Below are 12,153 nucleotides of genomic sequence, written 5' to 3'. Positions count from 1 at the left end.
ATTTGCAGCAATCGGTTACTGTATTAGAACTCACGCACATAAATATTTAATGCATCACTGCCAGCTCCTAAATCGATGGTACAGAACTCAAGAGAGTTGATAACCTGTGAATATAGTTATGGAACAACAACAGCAAAAATCTATCTGTCCACATTTAAGTGCCTTGCTTTAAAATTTTTCAAAAGCATTTAGTTAGACAAAGGGAGAAATTGTTAGCAAATGAAAGTAGCCACATGATATTGCCTAAGTTCCAAATTCTAGTAAATAAAACTTTTCTTTTAACCTTATTTGAACACACACACACACACACACACACACACACACACACACACACACACACACCACCACCACCACCACCACCACCACCACCACACCACACACCTCCTCTTTTAAAAGAAAACAACAGACTACATTTAGATATCTGATTTTTAACCTGATCTAACATAAACCTAGAGAAAAATAAACCTTGCATCAATTTTGTAAAATTTTCACATTGAGTCAGGAAATAAGTGAATGATATTTTATCCTTGTATAGCTCTCAGTCAAGTTTAGACCTGTAGTCAGAGTCCCTGGTCAGGAATTTATTTTTCAGTCAAGCTGAAATCAATGAGAATAATTAAGTTTGGTTGAAGTTCTAAATGGACATATTTCTATATTGCATTGCTTATTACATTTTAAGTATTAATGTAAGACTACGTAACATGATTTTAGAGCATCAATGTCTTTAATATCATTTTCGCTATTGGGTGCCTAAAATATATGGATATTATATTTCAGAAGGCCAAATTATCACTGTAACTTTGTAGTATTTTAGGTTGCATACTTTCAGAATCTTCAAATTAACTCATGTCATTGCTTCTATGTAGTGTGCTTTGAAAATGAAGAGGCTTCTTCAAAACTCCCAAGATGTGAAGAGATGTTTCACACTGCCTTCAAGCATGAGTTCTCCATATGGTCTGGGAATGGACATGATTTCATTCTTCTATGAAGTTGAAGTATGTCTGTGGCAGGAAAAGAAATGAACTATTAGTCTCGACAAGTGATGAAGTGATGACTCAGTGACTACTCCATCTTTGAACCATCAGCATCTTATGTGTTGACAACATGACAAGGGTGCCAACACTGCATAAAGACAAGCATCTGCACTGGACATTATGGAAGATTTTCCTTACACTCTAACTATTTCTATTTTGCACCTTGGGGAAAATCAAGGCACACAAAGCAGGTACAATGGTACCCAGAGTATAGCCAAAATAAATGTGTTGTTTGAATACTAAAATATATTTTGCAAAGTTTATATGCATGCTAACAATGAATTTAGCATGTTTGAAGCACTAGAACTGTATTTATATATTATAAAGTACGACTTTTTTGCATTCTTGTCTCCTTATTTAATCTCACTAACAAGTTTTTTATCATATGTATATGGTTTTGTAAATTAAAGATGCCACTCTACTATGTATTTTTATATGCACATAATGCATGTGTGTATGTGTGCATTCTCCAGTGGGGTATTTAGTACTCTTTTAAAATGATTTAGGCTGTGTTTTTTTCTCCCACTCCTAAAGAGAGATGCTGTATAGAAAATCTATTCATTCGATACTACATACACTATTAAAATTATGTAAACCTATGTGGAGATACATATTTAAATATATTTAGAAATGTCTGATTTCATATGCTATACTTTGATAATTGAATTGACAGGGTACAATTTTATTCCAATTTGAAGATATGTCGACTTTGTGCTGAAAAGTATTCAGCCAGCCAAAATAGCAATCAATAATTCCTAGTATACAGCAACAGTTTACCAGTTGATTTCACTGGAATTTAACATGCCTATTGGAGCAGTTAAAAACAAGCAAAATATATAGATAGCTTGGGCACTGGTGGTAGTTGCTTTGAAATAACAACCTTGATATTCATTTAATCTCCTTAGATTTGATATACAATTAAATGATATTTTGTACTAAAACTATATAAATAAACATGGTTTGGATGCCAACATAAAACAGAATGAATAGATAACATAGAACATTTGAAACATATCCCATATTAAAACTATTTACACATGTAGGGCTAGCCAAATTTGACATGTTGTTTCAATAAAATATTGAGAGTAAAAACAGTATCATTTCCTCTCAAAGTTTCAAATGTTCATGTTTACAAATTTGTCCTGCACATTAATATGTAAACATACATTATGGTAAGCAGATGTACAGGAAAATGTTGTCATATCTTTGTATTTAGTTCAAATGCATACACATGTTCATTGACTAATTTTTAATTGCCTAAAAGAGTTGCAATCATTAAAGTTAAATAGAAAATTCTGAAAGTATAATACAGTGTGTTATATCACTAAACACTTTAGTCAAATATTATTTTGTTGTTACTCTTAAACATGAAAGAATTTTGACTTTGATGCAATATAACATTCTTATGCACATGATGTAATCTTTAGTTATAAAATATGTAATTAACAACTTAAAACCTTACTAATATGAAAGGAAATAAAATCATGAATTTGAGCTTGGGTTCGATAAAATTTGATGTCTGTTTTATTAAGTAGATAATTCAGTATTTCTTCCCTTTTATGGTCATTTTTAATGTAGTACGTTAGTACTTAACTTTTATTTAAATTTTACCTGGAATTTTCATATTTCATTTATAACAAAGATTTTTGGACTTTCTAACCAATTGAATGAATTCACTAGCTTTGTTTCTTGTTGAATTTTACAGACTTTTGGAAAGAATATTAACATAGAAACAACACACACACACACACACACACACACACACGCACACGCACACACACACACACACACACACGCACACACACACACACACACACACACCATATATACTGAAATTTGAAAGAACACAAAAAGCAAAACCAAAAGGTAAAGAGTCACAATTTGTAGTTTGACTTAAAGACTTGCAGTGTCTATACAGGCTACACAATTTTATGTGTTATAAAGAGTAACAATACAATGAAATAAAAGATAAAGCAAAAACAAACCAAATAGGATAAAATAAACAGTAGATAAAAGAGACAAAGAAAAATCACAAGAAACATATATAGATGCAGACACACACACACATTCATACATACAGGAGTCTCATAAAAACACAAAACCAGAAGTTGTACATGTAAAGGACCTGTAAGATAAAAACAGAAAATGTTCTGACAAGACATTATGAGACAAAGAACATCCAAAGATTCCACTGAATTCATTTTGTGTTGGACATCTACTTCTGGGCAAGGGGCTGGATCTCAAGAGTGGTTTGTATCTTCAGTGAGACTCCACTGGGAAGAAGTAATTTTTCATTTGTGAGTGGTTATCAATTGGAGATAGGTTCTGGTTTAGGGATGGGGGTTTGTGTCTACTTCTCTCAGTGCTGTGGCTTTATCTGGCACAGACCCATGCAGGCCCCGTGCATTCTATCTCAGTCTCTGTGAGTTAATACTTGCACAGGTGCCGCTGTGTTTGGAGGGCCTTGTTTTCTCGGTGAACTCCATCTCCTTTGAAACTTAGAATCTTTGTGCCACCTCTTCCACAGGTTTCCCTGAGTCATGAGGAGAGGGATTTGATGGAGATATCCCATTTAGCTATGGGTCTCTGTATTTATTCCCATCTACTGCAGGAGGAAGCTTCTCTGATGATAGCTGAGCAAGACATTGATCTGAGTGTAGAAGAATGTCACTTGGAGTTATTTTGTTACTGCAAGAACAGTAGTATTTGGTTTCCCCCTAAGTCCAGCGCCTATCTAGACTCAGGTTCTTGCTACATGAACAGTGTCAAGAAAGGGTTCCATATCATGGAGTGGGTCTTAAATCCAATAAGATACTGTTTGGTTGGTTAGTCCCACAAGCTTTATGGCTCTATTGCACTATAGAACCTTGAAGCTGATCACCATTGTAGACTGAAGAATTTGTAGGTGGGTTGGTGTTTACATTCTCCTTTGGGAGCATACAGAGTACCTTTCAGTACCATGTTCTATTTTTTAATGACACTTTGTATTTCTGTGCAATCAATTGTAATGTCTCATTTTATCTTTATGTTTGCTTGTTTTTATGACAAGATTTCACTATGTAACCTTGACTGGTCCAGAAGTCACAATGTAGTGTATAGACTTTCCTCAAAATCAGAGAGATGAACCTCCTGCTGACTCCCAAGTGCTGGGATTAAAGGCATGCACTTCATGTTGTCATCCCTCATCCCATTTCCTCCACTGCTTCTGCCTCAGGTTACCCAGGAGATCTCATATTTTTCCCCTTCCCTGAGTGATCCATGTGTCCCTCTTAGGGTCATCCTTGTTATCTAGCATCTCTGGGGATGAGGATTGTAGCCTTGTTATCCTTTGTTTTATATTTAGTATCCACTTGTGAGTGAGTACATACTGTGTCTGTCTTTCTGTGTCTGAGTTACCTCACTCAGGATGATTTTTTTCTAGTGCCATCCATTTACCTGCAAACTGCATGATGCCATTTTTCCCCCACAGAGTAATACTCCATTGTGTAGATATACCACATATTCTTTATCTATTCTTCAGCTGAGGGGCATTTAGGTTATTTCCAGGTTCTGGTTATTATGAAAAAGGCTGTTATGAACATAGTTGAGCAAGTGTCCTTGGGGTATTGTTAAGCATCCTTTGCATATATGCCCAAGAGTGGTATGGCTGGGTCTTGAAGTAGATTGATTGCCGATTTTCTGAGAAGCCACCATGGTGATTTCCAAAGTGGCTGTAGAAGCTTGCACTCCCAGCAGAAGTGGAGGAGTGTTCCCCTTACTCTATATCCTCTTCAGCATAAACTGTCACCAGTGATTTTTATCTTAGCCAGTCTGACAGGTGTAAGATGGTAGCTCAGAGTCATTTTTCCCTGATGACTAAGGATGTTCAGCAATGGTTGAGTTGGGGGAGGGACAGAGTGAGCTGGAGAGCAATGAAAGTGACATCTTGATAAAGGGAGCCATTATAGGGTTAGGGCTAAACATGGTGCTAGGGAAAATCCCAGGAATCCACAAGGATGATCCTAGCTAACACTCCTAGCAATAGCAGAGAGGGTGCCTGAACTGCCCATCTCCTGTAATCAGATTGGTGACTACTGTAACTGTCATCATAGAACTTTCATCCGGTAACTGATGGAAGTAGATGCAGAGGTCTGCATCCAAACACCAGACCAAGCTATGGAAGTCCAGTTGAAGAGTGAGGAGGGATTATATAAGCAAGGGTTGTCAAAGTGATGAAGGGGAAAGCCACAGAAAGAGCTTAACTGAGCTCATCGGAGCTCAGGGACTCTAGACCGACAGCTGGGGAGCCTGCATGGGATGAAACTAAGCCCTATGCATGTGGGTGACATTTGTGTAGCTTGGTCTGCTTGTGGGTACCCTGGCAAGTGGAACAAGGATCTATCCCTGGTTCATGAGCTGGTTTTTTGTAGCTAATTCCCTGTGGTGTGATGCTCTGCTCAGCCTTGATGCGTGGGGGAGGGGCTTGTTCCTGCCTCAAACTCCAGGTTTGTTGACTCTCCATGGGATGCCTTTCTGAGGAGTAGGTGGGGGTGGGGTGGGGGGAGTGGAAACTGTGGTTGGTATGTAAATGAATAAAAAATAAAAAAAACGATGTACCACTATGCTCCATGTGACTTGTTTTAATATGGATCTTTAAAATTTTTCTTAGTCTAACTAAAAGTTACTATGTTTTTATTTTCATTTCAAAGTCCAGCTTTTCATTTTATTAAGTTTTTGATTATTTTGTCTCACTTTTGTTTACTCGTGTAATTACATTTAATATTCACTTCCTAGCACTAATTTTGGATTTTGTTATTAATTTTCTAGTTTCCTGAGATGAGAATATTCAACACTTTCATTTGAAATCTTCCTTTTTGAAATGTAGGCATTTATCATGATCAATTTTTCTCTTAGTGCAGCTTTTGCTGTATTCCATGAGTTTTTATGTGTTGTGTTTTCATTTTCATTTGAGTTAGTGATTTTCAAATAATTTTTTAAAATTTCTGCACTGTCCCTGCCATTGTTCAGGGGCATGCTGTTTCATTTCCATGTGTTTTTGCAGTTTCTAAAGTTCCTACTTTTGTTGTTTTTCACCAGGGTATGCTCAGAAAAGATACTTTGTATGATTTTTTATTTTTAAACTTTGTGGCAGGCAAGGGAGGTGTCTCAGTCAGTAAAGTACCAACCACCAAGCAAGCAAAAGTACCTGAGTTTGGATTGGCAGCACCCACTTAAAAAGCTAGGACAATACATGAGGCCACTGGCAGTGTGTCAAAGATCCAACGCTAATGCACAAACTGATTTAGTGAAGCCCATTCTATATGGAGAGATACCTTGCACAGCCTAGATGCAGGGGTTTGGGGGTGGAGAGTTGCCTTGGTCCTGTCTCAATGAGATGATGGGACAGACTTAGTAGACTTCCTAAGGGAGGCCTTACCTTCTCTAAGGAGCAGAAGAGAGGTGGGGGGTGAGTGGGGGAGTTGAAGAAGAGGAGGGAGGGGGAACTGGTATTGGAATGTAAAAAAATTTAATTAAAAAAGGCTAGGCACAGCACCACACACCACACACCTGTAATCCCAGTTCAGGGAAGACAGGGCAAGGAGATCCCAGTTTCTTAACTAGTCAGGCAGGCAACCAATCCAATAAAGAAGCTTCAGATGCACTGAGATCCCCTTTCTCAAAATATTACATGGAGAGTGATGAAGAGAGACACCTAACATCAGCCTACCTATCAAGCACATGTATACAATACGCTCATACTTTTTAACTTGACATTATCTATCCTGGATAATGTGTTGCGTTGCAACTAAGAAGAATGTGCCAGCAGTAGACAGCCAAAAGAAAATGAACTCAATGGAATCTTTGGACATTCTTTCAGTCATTAGGTCATATCAGGGCTTTTGTTTTCTTTTTTCTCTTTATGCTTTTCAGTTTTTTTTATTTTTACTTTATTTTCTCTTTTTATTCTACTTGCCCTTTGCATATATATTATAGCTTCTGATTTTGTGTTGTTATTTAATTTCAGAGTGTGCAAACAAGGGGATCTCTGTGTCTGTAATTGTTTCTTGTGTCTTTTATTGGGTTCTTTTCCTTCTGTTTGTTTGCTTTGTCCTTCAGTTTGCTTGGTTTTGGTTTGTTTTATGTTTTATTTTAATATTATCCTTTAGAAGCCTGTTTTCTAATGAGAGCCAGAAAAGGTGTGGATCCAGATGGGAGAGGAAGTGGTGAGGTACTGGAAGGAGTAGAGGGAGGGAAAACTGCAAACAGCATATATTATATGAAAAAAGCTATTTCCAATAAAGGAAAAAATTGCCCAGAAGCAAATGCTATCACCATGTGTCTCTGATCCCCTTTATTTTGTTTGAGCATGTGTTGTAAGCCATTAAAACTCATCCTACAAAAATTTACTTTCCTTATACCTGGATCTAATCGTTTTGCATAGATTAGATTTTGCACATATTTTCCAGGAGCATAATTTCCCATGACAGAAGAATTGTGAGTTATGGAACTATCTCTCTCTCTCTCTCTCTCTCTCTCTCTCTCTCTCTCTCTCTCTCTCTCTCTCTCTCTCCCTCCCTCTCTCAATACATATAAATAAATATTGTCCATATATATATGGACAATATTTATGGACAATATTTATTTTATTTCTAAATAGTTCTTTTTTTGTTTACATTTGTAAGGAGAATCTTTTTCCATCCATTCATTTCAATCTATTCATGTCTTTATTGGTGAAGTCAGTTCTTGTAGGTAGCATATACTTGTATCGTATCTTATTTTGCTTATTCAGCCATCTATATTTCAAAATTGTTACTATGGAATATTTGTACTCATTTAGAGCGCACAATGTTTTGTTGACACATATTTGGGGTGTTGAATTATCAAACCATAGCAACTAACATTAAATTATTAGATTCATCTCCTCAACTATGATCATTTATGTTCTAAAATCCATCAGACTCTTCTCTGACTGTGTGTTTCAATTGATCAATTTAATCTGCTTAAAATCAAACTAACTATGGACTCATAAAGGGTTGGTATTTCTATATTGTTACTTCTTTTCTCTTTTGTAGATAGTTTCTTTGTTCCTGTATTAGTGTCAACCTCTGAAAATTTATGAAAAATAATAAATACATTTTAGATTGTTTTGAAATGGTTTTTCTCTGTCAAGTATAATCAGATGGTTTTTGTCCTTCAGCTTGCTTGTGTGCATAGATACTTTAGTTGATTTTGAAGTTTTGAGCTGGCCTTTCCTATGTGAAGTTAATGCCACATTGTCACAGTGATCAATCTTGAATATAATTGATACAATTTATAGTATTTTCTTGTGACTTCAAATACAAGCATTCACAAGTGAAAGAGTTTAAATTTAATTTTTGTATTATCATGTATTGTTTTAGTATCATGATAAAACTACTCTTATGAAATGAGTTGAGAAATTCATCTTCTATATTGTAGCAAGGTATGAAACATTTGTATTGATACTTATAATGGCAGGCTCCATGCCCAGCAGTAGAAGGCCAACACCAAAGAACTCAATGGAATCTTTGGAGGTTCTTTGTTGCATAATATTTTGTCAGGGTATTTTTTTTTAATTTTACAGGTACTTTGTGTATATGTTATGGCTTCTGACTTTATGTTTTTATGAGATTTCTATATGTATGAATGTGTGTGTATCTCTGCATCTGTATGTGTTTCTTGTGCTTTTTCTTTGGCTTTTTATCTTCTGTCTGTTTATTTTGTCTTGTTTGGTTTGTTTTATCTTTTACTTCATTATTATTATAATTATTATTATTATTATTATTATTATTTATATGTCTGCTATTTTTTTCCTAAGCAGAGACAAAAAGGGTATGGATTTGGTCAAAAGGAGACATGGAGAGGATCTTAGAGGAGTTAGAGGAGAGAACATGGTAATCAGAACACGCTGCATGAAAACACTCTACTTTTAATTAAAAGAAAATAGGAGAAAAACTTTTAAAAATCAAAAAATTGTGTTGTTTCTTTACATGTTTGGTAGAATCTATCAATGAAAACCATGTGGATGTACATATTTTTGAGGAATATTCTTTCCATTATAGGTTATTAAATTAAAATTAGCATATCATAAAATACATCTATGAAGTTAAGTACCTTAAAACATTTGCTTGTCTTGTTCCTGGGATGAAAATACGTAACAAGGACCAACTTGAGAAAATAACAGTTCATTTTGGCTAAACGTCTGAGAGATAGAATACAGTTCATCATAGCGAGGAAAGCATGGCAGCAGAAGTGTGAGACAGATGTTCCATTACATCAAAAATTAGAAATTAGAGAGAGATAAACACTTGTGCTCAGCTTGCCTTTTCCTTTTTTCAGTACAGTGTCCAGCCCGTGGGAATATTGCCATTTACATTCAGGAAAGTTCTCTCCACCTCAGTTAAACCTCTCTGATACTCTCATCTAAACACTTAGAAGAGCATCTCCTAGGTGACTCTCAACCAAGATGTATTGACAGTCATAATTGACTACCACCTATTTTTTTTTTTTTGGTTTTTCAAGACAGGGTTTCCCTGTGGCTTTGGAGGCTGTCCTGGAACTAGCTCTTGTAGACCAGGCTAGTCTCGAACTCACAGTGATCCACCTGCCTCTGCCTCCCAAGTGCTGGGATTAAAGGTGTGCGCCACCACCACCCGGCTTACTACCACCTATCTTAAGTGGCTTTCCATTTATGAATTGATGGAACCACTGTCAATAGGGTTTTAGGATATTTCACTGATCATGTTGGAACATCATAGCATGTACCAATCATCACTCAAATTACCAACATTCTTTTTTTCTATGGATTTACTAACTCTGTACATTATAAATGGGATGATGTAACACATCATCTTTTGTGACTAGAGTCTGTACCATTGCAGGATATTCTTTTTATGGCTGAAAAGCACAATATTATATGGATACATCACATCTATTTTCTTGGCCATTATTAATTGAATAGATGATTTTCTACTTTTCAGCCATTGTGAATAGCATTGTTGCGAATATTCATGTACAAGTTATTTTGTTAACATATCTGTCAATTCTCTTGGATACATATGTAGTGATAGAGTTTCCACGTAACTCACTAAGTATATTACTGACCAATTGAGAAATAATAGACTAGTTTTCAAAATGGCCGCACTATTTTTATTACCTTCAACTACATTTAACATGCATAGATTCCCATTCCTTTAAGTCCTTGTCAGTGGTTGATTTTGTCCACCTTGTTTACTTTGATCATCCTGATGAGAATGAGATACTATAGTAACACATTATAGTTGTGATTAACATTTTACTAATGACTCATGATGCTGAATATATTTTCATGCCTGTATGGCTACTTCATAACTTGAATATACACTTGAGAAACAGCATATCAATTTGTGCAAAAAATCAGATATTTGGAAAGGGTTATGTACATGATCAATTTCCTAAGCATGCCCTATTAACATTATTAATTTTCCAAACCATGAACACGTAATTACTTTGCAATATATTTAATTCAGACTATTTAAGTTAAAGTCAGGGTTGCTGGGCTTTCTTTTCCTAACTAATATGTTGGTGAGAAGTCATGAAGGGTGGTGGCTTCTTTCTTCCACCAGTATGAATTACATTTCATAGACCATCTGTTTTTGATTAAAGAAGTCCTTTTATAAATTGATTCTAAGTGTAATCACTTAGAAAACTTGAAAGGGTGATTAAACACATTTACATGTCTTTACATATGGTAATAAAGTTTTATCTTTTATTCTAACATGAGATGCTACATTGACTTATTTTCATATCTTAATACAATATTCCATTCCTCATAAAATACCATATGTTTATTGCACACAATCCCTTTTAAATGCTGATGAATTTGATTTTGTTAGCATTTTGGTGAGAAGGCTTTTATTATTTTTTACCTGCCTTCATGAGGGACACTGACTGGTTTCCTTCACTTTGTTGGCTATGATATCAATATTATTCAGCCTTTATTGAGTGAGTTGGAATATCTTCCTCCTATTTCATATTATTTGTTAAAATGTTATTTTTAATATTTGTAGAAACATTCCATCAAATCATTTGAATCTAAGCTTTTCTACACATGTTATTTTATCACTTCTTACATTTTCTTTTTTGTTTTTTGAGACAGGGTTTCTCTGTGTAGCTTTGGAGCCTATCCTGGCACTCACTCTGGAGACCAGGTTGGCCTCCAACTCACAGAGATCCGCCTGCCTCTGCCTCTGCCTCCCGAGTGCTGGGATTAAAGGTGTGTGCCACCAACACCTGGCCACTTCTTAGATTTTTATGACAATTTTCTACTTACTCATTATTAAGTTTTTATAATATTTTTCTAGGGCTTTTTCCCACTTCATCTTTTTATTTTTATTTTTACTTTTTTACTTTTTGCCTAAAATTGTTTATAGTAGTTCTCTCATACTTCTAAAGTTTGTGGAAATGTTATATTCATCTTAGATATAAATAATTATCTTTTCTCATTTTGTCTTAATTACTGAAAGCATCATCACTGTTATTCATCTATCTTTTCCAAGAAGGAACTTAAGTTTCATTGTTTTTTGATATATTTTTATTTTATAAATTTATTTTACATACCAACCAAAATTTCCCCTTCCTCCTCTCCTCCCATTCCTTTCCCCACCTCCCCTCTACCTCCATCCACTCCTACTCACACTCCACTTAGATGGGGTTAGGCCTCCCATGGGAATCAACAAAGCATGGCCCATCAAGCTGAGACAGGACCAAGCTCCTCTCCACTGCATCAAGGCTGAACAAGGCATGCAACCATAGGGAATATGTTACAAAGAGCCAGCCAATGCATCAGGAACAGGTCCTGGTCCCACTGCTAGGGTCCCCCCAAAAGATCAAGCTACACAATAGTCACCCAGATGCAGAGGCCTAGGAAAGTCCCATGCAGGCTCCCTAGCTGTCCATCCAGAGTCTGTGAGATCCCACAAGTTTATGCCTTCTGTTTGTAGGTTTCCCCATCATGATCTTGACCTCTCTTGCTCATACAATCCCTCCTTCCTCTCTTCAGCTGGACTCCAGGAGCTCAGCCTAATGCTTGACTGTGGATCTCTGCATCTGTTTCCATCAGGTACTGGATGAAGTCCCTATG

This window comes from Cricetulus griseus, chromosome X (genome assembly GCF_003668045.3).
Source record: "Cricetulus griseus strain 17A/GY chromosome X, alternate assembly CriGri-PICRH-1.0, whole genome shotgun sequence".
NCBI lineage: Eukaryota > Metazoa > Chordata > Mammalia > Rodentia > Cricetidae > Cricetulus > Cricetulus griseus.
Note: the sequence above shows the minus strand (reverse complement) of the source record.